Source organism: Mustela putorius, unplaced genomic scaffold (genome assembly GCF_011764305.1).
Source record: "Mustela putorius furo isolate JIRA1106 unplaced genomic scaffold, ASM1176430v1.1 tig00004007_pilon_pilon_pilon, whole genome shotgun sequence".
Classification (NCBI taxonomy): Eukaryota; Metazoa; Chordata; class Mammalia; order Carnivora; family Mustelidae; genus Mustela; species Mustela putorius.
This window is the reverse complement of record NW_025422145.1, coordinates 14,880,117-14,894,866: the sequence shown is the minus strand read 5'-3', so window position 1 is coordinate 14,894,866 and position 14,750 is coordinate 14,880,117. Positions and strand designations below refer to the sequence as shown.

At 58.0% G+C, this 14,750-nt stretch overlaps 1 pseudogene; it reads right to left on the bottom strand.

The window, feature by feature from the left end:
* Positions 1–570: 570 nt before the first annotated feature.
* Positions 571–689, bottom strand: LOC123389735 (annotated as a pseudogene).
* Between the last annotated feature and the right edge of the window lie 14,061 nt (positions 690–14,750).

Genomic DNA, 14,750 nt, shown 5'->3' with positions numbered 1-14,750 from the left:
CCTCTGGTAGCAACGTGGCTGGATTTAGCACTGCTGGGGGCCAGAAGATCACTTTTCATTCAGGAGGAGGGCCTGATACCTCGTCACTCGGGCATTTGTCATCCACCAGTCTGGTGGAGTCCGGAGAAGGCCCTCGATAACATGGGTGGTGGTCAATATGAGATTTTGACCCAGAGTCAATTTGCATGCATCCTTGACCAGGAGGGCCATGGCAGCAATTATGCAGAAACAAAGGGGGAACCCAGCTGCTACTGGATCTAGTTTCTTGCTAAGATAGGCCACTGGCCTTCACCGAGGCCCCAGAGTCTGAGTCAAAACTCCTTCAGTCAGCCCTGCCTTTTCATCCACATGCAAGTGGAAGGGCTTGGTAGCATCTGGGATGACCGATGCTTGGGCACACAGTAAGGCTCTTTGTAATTCCCCAAATGCTCCTTCTGCCTCAGCTGTCCACACTCTACCATAGTGAGTCCTCCCTTAGCCAGTTCGTAGAGAGGTGGTGCCATCTCCATGAAGGCAGCATCTACATCCTGCAGTAGCCCACCATCCCAAGAAATTCCCTCTTGGAGATCAAAGCAAAAGCAACCGGTATTCCCTGGAAGTCTTCCATCCAAGTACTAACCAGGCCCGACCCTGCTTAGCTTCCGAGATCAGACAAGATCGGGCACGTTCAGGGTGGTATGGCCGTAGACAATCAAAGGGTTCTTACCCGATATTCTCAGATGAGTGTACGCGACACCCTATGTAACATGGAACCGTCCTTCCCTTGCTGGAGGAAGCTGAACTTTCTCATACCCTACTGTTACCTTAATCTGTCCAGGCTTGGTTAGCTACCATATCTCTCTTGTTCAGTTACGTTGGCCCCTAGCCTTCTTGGGCTACTGATGCCTTGTGGTCATACCCATTCTGTACAAAAGAACAGGTAGTGGAGGGTTTCTAAGTGCTTGGAACAGAATGATGTTTCAGACAGATGGACATGTCGTTCAAAGATGCAGAGGCTGCAGAGAGCCAGCATATTCAGGAACGTGCCAGCAGCTGCACGTGTATCAATTGGGACAGGTCCCTGGCAGCCTCCGATGGCCAAGATTTGAAGCCTTGACTCCCGAGCTCCTCCCATGGGCCCTTGTGTGACCCATCAAGTCCAGACATCAGAGAAGAGGGACGGGCAGCTCATGGAACTTGAGAGTTTTCTTCCCCTTGGAAGATGGCTTCCTAGACTCAAAGTGGACCCTCAGACTCTCGTTTTTCTAGGTCTGAAAGCCAACACAGAGGTTCTGAGGCTCATGGGCATGCATGTTCTAGCATGGGGGTATCGGCCACCTGGCAGCAGGGCTGCCTCACCTGAACCCACACCGCCCACTCCCCAGGCTGTGCTCCCAGGAGCAGCAGTACTCAGCAAGGGGAGGCTACCCGGCCCTGTTGCCGGCTACTGATCCCAAGTTCCTGACGATGGACAAAGGCACGTAGGCACACCTTTGAGCCTACACACCTCTGCTGGGTGCTGAGCCAGAGTCCAAATTCATTGCACAGAATTTCCCCTGTTCCATCTCCCAGATTCTGGGTGGAGGAGCCCAGAGAGAACAGCTGTGGTCTGCTCTGCCATCGGAGCAGGGCTGTCCCTGGATGCCGTCCTGCTCGCATCCCTTGCAGGAACTTAGGAGCGTCTTATCTAAGGTCTGTCCTTATAAACCCTGGACCAGGCTACTCCGTGGAGTAGATGACCGTTATGACATATGACGCCCTGCAAGATTCAGGGTGCAGTCCATTCAGACTCCATAACGGAAGCGGTGGAGCCATAGAGATACATTCACAGTCAGGCACTCTCCAGATTCAAACAGGTTGGACATCCTCCCCTTTGGGTATCCTTGGCTAATGGGAGGTGATCAGTCTCCCCTTCCATTCTTTTATGAATGGATTTAGCTCCGACAGTGGCCTCACAGCTGTTTTTCTCTCTTTTTACATATCTCCTACTTTTTACATACAGAGTTGCTTTTCTCATTTCCATCAGTCTTAATTGCACTTAACAGAATTTTGTACTCTTAGGAATACCTTAACCTCTACTGAAGACAAAACCAATTGTGAGTTGTTACAACAGAATTCTTTAGATGGCAAATTTATCAATCAGTTAAGCACAGAACGTGTTCACCAGCAGATTTCAAAAGTACAAACCCAGTTCCAGCAACCAGCGCCCTAGCATTTCATCCCATTTGGTTAGGATCTAGATGTCCAACAAATTTAACTCCATTTGTCATTCCAGCAACCCTTCACAGTTTCAGGTTACCAAAGACTTCAGAAGCCACTTTAACAATTACTCATTAAACCCTTGAAACAGACAGTTAACCATCAGCCCAGCCATCCCTTCACCAACAGACCTCATGTTCCACCTGGGTCCATTCCACTTCAGATGCCATGCTTTCCCTGCCAGCAAGGAGGAGGGGCTAGGCAGTCCACGTCGGGCCAGAGAAGGCAAGGAATTCCCTGAAACAAAAGAAGTTTCGGCAGCTGCTTGGGAATATTCCTTAAAGTCTCTGTCTCGAGGTCGGTTCATCCCACAGTGCCAGTTCTGCTTACCAAAAGTGGCCCACTAAGCACTCATATTCCACGCCCGGTTCTAATGAGCATCAGCATTGGACACTTCAACCCGGCATTTGACTAACTCCAGGTGGCTCGTTATAACCCTTAACACACAAAATGAGTGAGGGAGAAGCCCCACATCTATTATGAGGAACAGAGAGATGAAAGCCAGCGTCCCCTTACTCTCTGCTTGCCACATTCCTTCAACCACTTGTTTCAGGTTCAGTTTGTTCTCTTCTCAATATTTTTAAGATAGGGTTTGAGGGTTTTTTTTGTTTGTTTGTTTCCTTTAAAAAGGTGCTTACTGCTATAATTTCCCTTTAAGTACTGTTTTAGTGACATTCCATAAGCTTTGGTGTGTTGCATTTTTGTTCTTGTATAGCTCAATGAATTTCCTAATTTGATTTTTCTCTTTGACCTACTGACCAAATTTATGGAGTGCATTAATTTCTACACACTTTTTACTTTACCCAGAGCTAGCCACTGGTGGGAGCTATCTTTATCCCCCAACCGTCTAAGGGGACTTGAACCCCTCAACTGTCTAAAGGGAGGCAGGGGACTTGCACCCCCCGACCGTCTAGGGGGACTTGAACCCCCCGACCGCCCAGGGGGACTCGAACCCCCTGACCACCCAGGGGGACTCGAACCCCCTCAACTGGCAGGGGACTCGAACCCCCTGACCATCCAGGGGGACTCTAACCCCCTTGACTGCACAGGGGGACTCGAACCCCCTGTCGATCTATCAGCAGAGGGATGGGGCGTCCCCGCATCCACTCCAGCCCTGGGGAGCATGGCTGCGTCCAGCTTCTCCCCGGTGGGCTATACCCTGGAGCTCCAACCAGACAGACAGATAGGATCCCAATACCTCAGATCCCAATACCTCTGAACCCAATACCTCTGAACCCAATACCTCAAAACCCAATACCTCCGAACCCAATACCTCCGAAGGCTTTTCCTAAAAATTCTGATGCTGGCTCAGTTCTCGTCGTTTGATCCCGGACGAGCCTCCAAATGTTAGGGTCCATGATCAAAGGAACGAGACTGATACAAAGTGAAGGTCAAACAAAACTTTATTTCACGCCAAGCATCAAGAATCAAACTGACCGGTCAGGGCTATCTCTTATGAAAAGACGAGGACGATGACCCCGACAAGGTCACTCCCAAGAAGGCCGCTCTGGACGAGGCTGCTCTAGATGAGGCTGCTCCGCAGATGAGGCCGCTCCATGATCGGAGCCGCTCCCAAGGAGAGGCCACTCCCAAGATGAGGCCGCTGCTCCATGAGGTTGCTCCCCAGACAAGGCCGCTCCCAAGAAGACGCCATTCTGGACAAGACCGCTTCCCGGATGAGGCCACTCCCGACGACGAAGAGGCAACGATGACAGCGACTATGACAAGGAGGACAACCCGGATGACACAGACTCTGCTCCCCACAATGCCACTCTGACAAGGTTGCCACCCAGAGGAAGCCACCGCTGCGGACAAGGCCGCTCGTGGCTCGGGGTGGCAAGGCATTTTGCGGCAAGGCTGCTGGTGGCTAGGGGCTGTTGGCATCTCTGGGCCACTGGCGTCTCGGGACCAGGGGCTGCTGACCGCTGGGCCGCTGGACTGCTGGTGTCTTGGCACCATTGACGTCTAGGGGCTGCAGGCATGGGGACCACTGAGCACAGGACTGCTGGACCACTGGTATCTCGGGACCGCTGACCGCTGGGCTGCTGGACCACTGGAGTCTCAGGGCCGCAGGCGTCGAGGGACTGCTGACAGCTGGACCGCTGGTGTCTCAGGGCCGCAGATGTCGAGGGACCGCTGACAGCTGGACCGCTGGTGTCTGGGCAGCTCGGGGTTGCTGGAAGCTGCACGCGGCTGAAGGCTGCAGGTGGCTCAGGGCCACCGGAGGCGGGGCCTCAGGGGGCTTGAAGCTGCAGGCGGCTGGAGGCTACAGGCGGTGGCTCAGGACCCCCGGTGGCTGGAGGCTGCAGGCGGCGGTTTTTGGGGCCGCCGGAGGCAGGACCGCCGGAGGTGGGACCGCTCGCGGCGGTTATAGCTCTTACAAGAGCTATTATAGCTCCTCCACTCCCGTGGACTCTTCTGCTCCCTGTTGCAGCTCTCCTGCTCCCGTCGCAGCAACCTTTATGCAGTTGGTTGAGTCCCATTCCTATACAGGTGGCCAATCGGATCTCAATCCACCCTAGTGGATATACACATGCTGCACCGATTGGACATCTCCACCTGGCCTGCCCCACCCCTACATCGGGGTCCACAAGCAAGTTCCTTTGGGAGGGGCAGGCCCTTACAGGGACGGCTGGGGGGCGGCTGTGCAGACGGCTTGGGGGCTGGTGTGTCCGGCGTTTGGGTGGCGGGGCCACTGAGCCGCTGCGGACTCCAGGGTGGGCGGGGGACTCTCTGGGGGCTCACGTGGCTCAGGGAGGCTGTGGCTGGGGGTGCCTGGAACCTGGCCCAGCACGGGGTCTCTGTGTTGTGGGGCAGATGTAGTCCGCCTGGAGGGTAGCTGTGGGCTCTGAGAGGCGCGGTTGTCTGCAGGAGTGTGTGTGTGTGGGGGGGGGGTATGCGGGCTTGGCTCGGTCAGCTGGGGCGCCCCAGGTGGAGTGCGGGCGGGTCCCCCCAGGGAGGCCTGCAGAGTCCCATACACCCTTCCTGCGTGCCCCAGGGGAGCCTGCGCCTGCCCATCCCGGTGGGGCCGCACATCGGTTGTTGGGTTGGTGCTGGTCACCTTCCCATTTTGGAGTGGTCTGGACAGGGCACAGACCCTGGGGTACGGGCTCCTGCTGGCCCGAGTGGCCCCCCGAGCCCGGGTGAGGGGAGGCTCCGCAGAGTCCTGCTGCCTACATGCCCCTCCCATGGCAAGGCGCGGGGTGGGTGGGGCAGCTTGGGGAGAGAAGATGTTTGGGACACCTTTGGAAAAGAGCGCCAAGAGCCCAGGCGGGTTCCTTCTTTCCTTGTGAGCCGCACCAGGACGTGCCCTCGGATGTCTGACATCTGTGTGATTCTATTGTTTTTGCTTTTTGTCTTTTCTGTGTCAAAACTTAAGAGGAACTTTGAGAATGCACTTATAACAGGGACACAGGGCCAGGGCTGTCCCCACCCAGAGGCCTGTGGGTCCAGCCTGAGAACCAGGGCTGCTCTGGCCCAAGGATGATGCAGACTGGCCCCCAAAACTGGACATGAAATGTCCACGGGCTTTGGTTCAGAATCAGATGCGATTCCTCTGCCTTCTGTGGGCTTCTCAACATTGTCTCCCCAGCAGGACTGCCGTGATAATTTAAATAAACAAACAAAAAAACCACAGCAAGGGGCGCATGGGTGGCTCAGTGGGTTGAGCCTCTGCCTTCAGCTCAGGTCGTGGTCTCAGGGTCCTGGGATCGAGCCCTGCATCGGGCTCTCTGCTCAGCGGGGAATCTTCTTGCCCCTCTCTCTCTGCCTGCCTGTGATCTCTGTCAAATAAATAAATAAAATCTTACTTAAAGCAGGTCGCTGGGTTTTTTGAAGCAGCAGCCCCAAGGGGCGAGGCTAGCCCTATGTTGTGCCCCCGGGTATTTAAAGTCAGTGTCTGATACATTGCTAACAGCTGCCACTGCTGGCTCTGGTGGCCGGGCCGGGCCCGGATGCCACAGGTCACTTTCAGGGCAAAGGTGGGGATGTCTGTGGGGACTTGAACGCGCTCCTCTTAAGACGCTGAATGGGTGGCGTGAAGGTAAGTAGCGGTGTGGGAGATGAGAACACTGTCGTCAGCAAGTTCGACTTGCGTTATAAATATTTATGGTTTGGAAGTACGCGTTTACGAGCGAGCGTATCACTGCGTCATGTCGGGGATTCGATGATGTAATTTTGTATCTGAAAATGGATCATTTCAGTTTGTTTATGAGTTGATGCTGGAAACGTAATTAGCTTTCAACAACGGTTCATGAAAAAATTGAGAAAATGAGGGATGGTACACGATTTCTTCAACTCGAAGAGGGTGCAGCAGAGACGCATGTCGGATGCGGGGAGCCTGACAGCCTGAGCTTTCTGCTGTAAGGTTAGGCGTGAGGCCGGCCGCGGGCTGTCGTGGTTCCTGTGTGTCCAGAGGGCCACTGGCCTTGTGTCACTGTTGACTTAAGGTCACGAGGAGCTGCAGTTGAGACCATATACTGACGTGTAAATTCTTAGAAAGATGACTCCGGTGACTGCTTCAGAGGAAGTAGTCTGAGTAGATTTGTAATAAAGAGATTAAATTCATAATTTAAAACTTCCCGCAGAGGAATGCCCAGGCCCAGGTGGCTCCACCATGAGCCTACTAAGTGCTAACGACCCTCAGCCGTGAGCTGGGGCAGCCAGAGGACGTGGCACCGGGTCCAGTTCTGACCTCTGCGCTGCCTGCAGGCCTGGGTGCCTGTCCCTCAGGAGGCCTTGCCAGTAGCCTAGCAGTTCTGTGAGGGAGGGGCAAGGCCTGGAACATTCTCGCTTTTCTCAGAGACAGGATCACCCCAACGCGTCAGAGGGAATGGACTCGCGGGGAGGCAGCCTGGCCAGACCCTACGGCCATAAACCAGTGAGGCGGCGGGCTCCACCTCCGCTGTCACTTGATGGCGGCGCTCCCACTCAGGCGGTGCTGGGTCATCCCTGTTGGGCCCCTCAAGCTGAGAGCTGGCAGAGGACTGCGGATCGGGCACCCGTCACCCCCACACTTCCCTTCCCTGCAGATCGGGCATCATCGAATCTGGGGCGGGAGGCCCACCGGGGGATCTGTGAGTGGAGAGACCGGTCAGAGATCAGAGGCCTTCCCCTCGGAGTGCACGTGAGCACCCTGCATGTGCTGGCATGGAGGCTCTGATAGGCGCAGGGTGGCCAGGGTCTGGCCTGGGGGTGCTTCCCAGGCTGTGGGAATGTGCTGAGGCTGGTAGTGTCTCCCCGTGCCAGGCTGGTTTGCGGATCCTGGTGGGCTGGGTGGTTCCCCCAAAGAGGGGTCCCTAGAGCCTCTGAACATGACCTTGTTTGGAAATTGGGTCTTTGTGGATGTAATTAAGTTCTGGGTGAGGGGCTGGGCTGTGGGGATCCTTGGGGGCTCTGCGGCACCTGGGCCATGACTCAGGTCCTGATGAGGGGACTGACGCCCACAGACACCCCGAGGTCCCCTTCTCTTCTGTTTCTGAAACGATCCCATTGTGATGGCTGGTCAAGAAGCGCACCCTCCTGGGACAGGCTGTGGGTTCTGAGGAAGGGCCGTCGGTAACCCGTGCCTGCCCCGTCGCCCTGCAGACTCCATGCACTCTTGCCCGTCCATCCGTCCCGAGGGCCCCGCCGGTCCTGAAGCTGTGCATATGGGGGATCCATTGGCTGCATTCGTCAGGTTTCTTGGACTCTCTGCGGCGCGTCCCATATCCTTTCCGTCGGCGCGTGATGCTGAAGGGCTGCGGCGGACAGCCGTGCTTGTGCTGGGCCCGACCTGCGAGGAGGGGCCGTCTCCCCTGTGCGCGGGTCGGGTGGGGGGGAGGTTCCCTTCTCATTTGCTGACAGGTAAGAAAACTCCTTTAGTACGAGTAGATGCTGAATTCTGTCTAGGGTATGGTTTTTTGTTTTTTTTGCATCTACGGATAAGGTCGTGTGTGTTTTCTTACTTAGTTGTTAACAGATCTTCCAGTTTTTGTGGTGAGCCCAGCTGGGTCAGTGTGAGTCTTTTCTTTTCTCCTCGTTTATTTAGTTAATTATTTTGAGAGGATGGGAGAACAATCGCGTGCACAGGGCAGGGGTGGGGGGGCCGGGGCACAGGGCAGGGAGGATTGCAAGCAGACTCCCTGCTGAGTGTGGAGCCCGCCTCAGGGCCAGTGGCGTGACCTGGAGACAGAGCTGAGCCGAGGCCAGAAGCCCTGCGCTCACCGGCTGCCGCCCAGGTGCCCGCAGCGCGTGGGCCCGTCCGCCCGGGCACGGGGCTGGCACGTTTCTAGCAGGTTGTCAAGGACTTCTCTGGTTGTGAGGGACGTTGGTCTGTGGTTTTCGTGTGTCGTCTGTCCTGGTTCTGGTCTCGGAGTAATGCTGGCCTGATAAAATGAACCGGGAGGTGTCCCTGTGTTTGTCCTTTCTAGAGGGGCTTGGGGATAATCGGTGCTACTGCTCCTGTAAGCGCTTGGCAGAATTCACAGCTGAACCGCTTGGGCCGACACTTCCCTTTATGTGTGACTGTGAGTCCAGCGTCTTTCGTAGCTACAAGACTGCTCAGTGTCCGTTAATACTTTAGGTGGCTTCGCTGTTCTGTGACTTGGAGGAATTGGTCCGTTTCATGTAAATTCTCTGAGGGAAGGTGTTTCTACTTCTTACTGGGGACATATCTGGGGTCGCCTGAGGTCAGGGGTGAGTCCTCATGAGGCTGAGGGGCAGCTGTACCCCCAGGGCTGACCAGAGAAGTCAGGGGAAGCGTGGGAGTGACGGGTGCCCCTGTTACACCCGCATCACCTCTGGGCTGGTGGCTCTGTTACTGTCCCATGGCTGCCGTAACAACTCACCACAAACTGGGTGGCTGAAAACGATGGAAACGGACTTTCTCACACTTCTGGAGGCTGAAAGTCCGAGAAGAAGGTGCTAGTGGGGCTATGCTCTCTCCAGAGGCTCTGGGGGAGACTCCTTCCTGCCTCTGGAGGCTCTGGGTGTCCCTTGCGTTGTGGCCACATCCCTCCAATCTCTGCCTCCATCTTCGTGTGGCTTCTCAGAGTCTCTCTCTTTTTTTAAAAAAATTTATTTATTCGACAGAGATCACCAGTGGGCAGAGAGGTAGGCAGAGAGAGAGAGAAGCAGGCTCCCTGCTAAGCAGAGAGCCCAATGCGGGACACGATTCCAGGACCCTGAGATCATGACCCGAGCCAAAGGCAGAGGCTCAACCCCACTGAGCCACCCAGGCGCCTTATCCGTGTCTCTTTAAGGACACTTGTCACTGGATTCAGGACCTCTCCTCGTGAGCCAGGATGGTCTCATCTTGAGATCTTTAATTTCATGACAACAGTAAAGATCTGTTTTTCCAAGTGAGGTCACATCTGTAGGTTCTGGGGCTTAGGACGTGGGTCATTTTGGAGTCCCCTACTTAGGCTGAGTCCCTGGCCATGTGGGCTGCACTTGGTATAGCCCCAGGAGTGGGGGCAGGCATCAAGGACATCGGGGCAGGGGTGCATCCCCTCCCTGGCCCTGATCTGGACCCATGGACCACCCACCCGTGGGGTGGGCAGCTTCCAAGCCTACACAGTGACCCACGGATTCTTGGTTCAGAATCCAGGGCCTTGGGATCATCGAGGCAGGAGAATCATTCTAGTCTTCTCAGCTTCTGCCCCGACCTGTGTGTGTGTGAGTGTGTCCCTGCCCCGCAGGCAGGTGAGGACCGTGGTGGGTGCCCTCGTGTCGGCCCGTCTCACGTGTTCAGGGTTCTTTCCTTAGCTTTGCGGGAGTGACAGGGCTGTGCGTGGCTCCCAGCAGGGCGTCCCTCTCAGGAACAGAGCCATGCTCAGTGCTCCCATTCTGTGTGGGGACCCGTGGGCATCGTGGGTCTGGCATTGTCCCGTGCCATCAGCCACAGAGCAGGAGGACACTTTGTTCTCTGGGATCAGAGTCCAGCCTTGTGCGGTCAGCCCGGCTGGGGTCCCTGTGCTCCGACAGGCCGCGGGCTGGCTGCCCTCAGCCCTGGGATGGGCACCGCTCCTCTGTGTGGGGTTTGCCTCTTGCCCCCTGGGGCTGCTCTTCTCCGCACCCAGCTGGAGTGGCAGCTGCGTGCTGGGTGTCTTCGTTTCCTCCCTCCCTGGCAGCCTGTTCCTGGGAGATGATTTGCATTTAAATCTTGTTCCCGAGAAGAGCTGCACCTGGACCCTGAGCCATAGACCCTAGCCCCAGAAAGGTGGGTCCTACTGAGTCCGGGATCCCGGCAGCTTCCTGGGTTCCACACGGCTTCCTTCCAGCACTGGCAGCCCTTGTCCTGGGCCTTAGGGCATGGCTGGGTTGAGGGAAAGCCAATGCCAGGAATGCATGGAGCCCCCTCAGGTGGCCTCCACTGGTCCTAGGGACAAGGGAAGGAAGCCTAGTGGTGACAGAGGTGTCGTCACCTAGAGGTGACAGAGACCGTGGTGTGTCTGTGCTGTTGGCAGGCAGGGCCTCCTGAGGCTTCCAGGGCTGCTGCCTCCACCTGGAGGCCCTCTGTGCTTTGCTGCTCTTCCCCCACCCCAGCACTCATGGATGATAGGGGGTGTCCCCCTTGGTGACTGTGTCTTGCCGCTAAGATCCTGTGACACCAGTGAATGTGGAATGAGCCAGTGGGCTGTGTGCAGTGGTGGCGATGGGCTCCTGCCTGGGCTCATGGCTCATGGCTGCCCTGGGTGGGTCTGGCCAGTGCAGCTGCCGATGGGGCAGGGGGCTGGCGGCCCTGCAGACAGTTACTGTCCTCCTGGCACTTTCCGGGGCTCTCGGAAAGCTGTGGCCAGCACACTGGTGGGCATCCTGAGGGGGCACAGGGGTGGGTCAGCGAGACTGAGGGTGTGGGCGCCGGCGGGCCATGGATGCCCCCACCTCACCCCCGGGCTGGTGGACCTCCCTTTGGAAGGGGCGTCTGAACCCAGAGGGGTTCTTCCTCTGGCATCCCGAAGCTCGTGGGGAGCTCCCTGTAGGGGGAAAGGGCGGCCGATGCCTTGGGCACATGGCTGCCCCTTGGGGCAGATGCCCTCGGCGTGGGCGCCCCCGCCGCAGGCCCCCGGGGCGGACGGTCGGTCTGTGCGGTCACTCCCGGCTGCGGGTGCTCCAGCCGCTCGTGCCATCTGGGACAGTGTGACACTGGCACACGTGGCCGTCGGTGCTGCCGCACATTTGTGTGCACATGTCTGGACGTGGGGGCGTCTCCGCCGCGGCCGCGCTCACGGGCCCTCACCAGTGCCCTCGCTGTCTCTGGGCATCCTTCGCTTTCTCTCCCCAGGGCATGGGCGTCCCTCCTCCTCGGGAAACTCGAGGACACAGGTCAGCCCGCCGCCCCAGTCTGCAGTTCCCAGCCCCACGCTCGGAAACCAGAGGCTTTCTCAGAGGTTTGGCAAGAATCTGCCGCCGGTCTGCCCGGCCTGCATGTGTTCCTCGTGGAAACCTTGAGTGCTGGCGACAGTGCGGCTGCCCGGGCCCCGCCTCTGAGTCCCCAGACTCCCCCAGTCCCCAGTGGCAGGGATGGGAGTGGCTGGGCGAACTCTCCTGCCTCTTCGTGGGTTGGCTTCGCCCGACACCCTGGGCTGGGAAAAGCGGAAGCGGCAGAGTTTCTGGGTCAGGGACCCCGTAGGTGTCCAGCGGCGGGAGCAGTGCTAGGATGGGGACGGGCAGGTCCCCTCCCAGCAGGTAGGTGCGCAGAGCCTGTTTCCCCTTGGCCAGGGCAGAGCCGGTCCTTGGGGTCTTCATCGGGGGAAACGGCGTGTTAAGTCCGTCAGGCAGTCCCCGTACCCCTGAGCCCGCACGGCCGTGGGAGAGCGTGGGTGCTGCCCGTGACTCTGCCTCTTCTGCCTGGTGGGCAGGACTGCGGCGGTGCGTGGGTCTGGGGGCCTCGCCATGCTGTCTGGGGAGGAATTTGCAGAAGAGCTCTGAGGAGTGACTTTCTCTAGACCTGCCCTTGGGTGGGGGCTGGGGGAAGCCGAATCCCACCAGTGCGAGCACCAGGCCTGTGACCCTTGCCCTCTGTAGGTGGAGGCCCCGCCTCCCATGAGTGCCCAGCTGAGGCCGCCAGGAATGCGGTGACCCAGGCATTCCTATGTGTTGACAGTGAGATGCCCGCCCCCGGGTGTGGGTGAAGGGTCTCAGGTGGTTCCTGGCTGGGTGCTTGGGCTTGAAGGGGGCCCAGGACTCACGAGGGCAGGTGGGGTCAGGAGGCCAGACGGTGCTTGGGAGGGCAGCGCCCAGACAGCTGTTGCCCCTGCTTCCCTGCTCCCTGACCTTGGTGGGGCTGCTGTCCCAGGAGGCACCTGGCCCCTGCCCCCCAGGTTGGAAAGGAGGGGAGCTCTGAGTGGCCATCCTGGGTATGCGGGCTCTCTTGGGCCCAGATCTCTGCCTCCACTGTTGCTGGGTGTGTCAATTTCTGGGGACAGGGGATCTGGGGTCGCATGGTCTTCTTTTCCCTGTGCCTGTTTCCTCTTACTACAAGGACCAGACACTGGATTCAGGGCCCGCCCTCCTCCAGCATGACCTCTTCTTAGTTAATTACACCTGCAAAGACTCTTTCTGGAGAGTCATGTTCTGAGGTTCTGAGTTCTGGGGGACATCACTGAACTCCCTACAACTGATGCCTGCCCAGAGATCCCCAGAGGAGGCCAGAGGAGGCCTCCGGGCAGACTTGTGAGCCAAGACCCTGCTCGGGGCGGTGGTCAGCAAGGGAGGCCTCAGCGCTGGTGGCCGTGTGGGGATTGGGGGAGAGCAGCGGGGCTGGTGGCCCCCTGGGCTGGTTGGGGGTGCTGGCTGGCTTGACCCCCAGGGCAGTGCGGGAGCTCTGAACATGCTGTCTACTTCCGTTTGACGGGGCAGTGACAGGCCACGCTGGACGCGGTGCCCGGTGACAACGGACAGACAGAGGGACCGAGCCCAGCCCGGCAGCTTGCTCTGCGCCAGCCCTGCAGCTGCATGATGGCCACAATGGACTGAGGGCCATTGATGGAGACACAGTCGGGCCCTGATAACTCGCTAATGGCGCTCGGTATTTTTTCATGGAGAAGAATTGCGTGAGTGTGAAGACCCGGAGGGGAGATGACGGAGAGCCTTGAGCCCACCCCTTAAAGGAACAAGGCGGTTCCCCCCCTTCCCATGTGGCGCAGACAGCTGGCTCCTTAAATATTAATCGGGGTATTGAGATGCAAATGTGCGCCCAGCACAGAGAGGCCTGCAGCTGCAGGGCTGGCGCGGTGGCCTCCGAGGCCCAGGTGCAGCAACGGCCAGCGCCAGGAGGAGGTGCCTCGCCGGCGACCCTCCCTGAGGACAAAGGCATCAGTTGCCCCTCAACAGGAGGCATCATCTGGTCTTGTTGGCTTTGCCTGTCACTGCTTTCCTGGCTCTCGGTCTTAAACCGAGGTGTCCTTGCAGGTAGACGTGGGTGGGAGCAGGGCGGCTGGCCGGTCCTCGGTGCTGTGTGACGCTTTGTCGGGTTCGCGCGTGTCCCTCTGGTTTTACGCTGCCTCTGGGTAGCTACGTGCACGCTCACGGGGGGACTGAGCCACCGGCCTGGAGCCCTTTCTGGAGAGAGGGGGCACGCGAGGCTTTCCCAGTCCCTGCCGGGGCTGGAGCAGGTCCTGAGGCTGCTTAGAAAGAAGACAGAAGACGCTTTGGAAGAGTGGGAATGGAGGGTGGGGAGGGACGGCAACAAGCCGTGGTGCCGTCAAGACACACAGGAAGACGGGGACTTAAGGACACCGGGACTCAAGGGGACGCACGCATGCATTCTGCTTACACTTTCTTGCGTGTCTGTGAAAAGACCCGCCATGTGGCGCCTGTTGTGGCAAACGTACTGGAAACAAAGCAGGCTCTCATGCTTGACCACGGAAACATGGGTTTTCTTTTAAAAATATTTTCGTAATTGGAACTCACGCAAGAGTCCACAGACCATGTGCTCGCGAGAACTTGACCGAGTGTCCGTTGAACCAAGAGCCAAGAACCAGACCCCTGGTGGCCCCAGCGTCCGTCCGCGTCATCAGCCTGGCTGGGTGGGGCCCCCAGTGCTCCCCGCGCATCTGCGCACGTCAGGACGCCGCCTGCGGCCTGGCACACCCGCGCCACTCACCCCGTCTGCCCGACCTTGCAGACTGTCCTCCTCTCTGCTGGAAGCGATTCCACGAGCGCCAGTCATCCGTCCTGCTCTTGGCGATGAGTTGTTGGCCGTTTTTGTCTTTAGGAGCAGGGCTGCTGTGACCCTCGGTGGCGCCTCCTTGGGGCACCTATCCACGCGTCCACTGTGTACACACGGAGGGTGGGGAGCTGCTGGGCCCCACAGGCATTTCAATTGCTCTGTGTCTCCATCAGCACATGGCATCGCCACTGCGTGTCGGGGATGTTTCAGGGTCTCTTTGTCATCTTTTGTTTTCAGAAACAACTTTTTTGAGGTGCAGGTGGTAGCGTACAGGAGCCAGTGCTGGCCCACACGGCTCAAGAGCTGGCCCCTTAGCCTTCTCTGCTATGCACTGAGTGATGACATGTTGCTTGCTTGA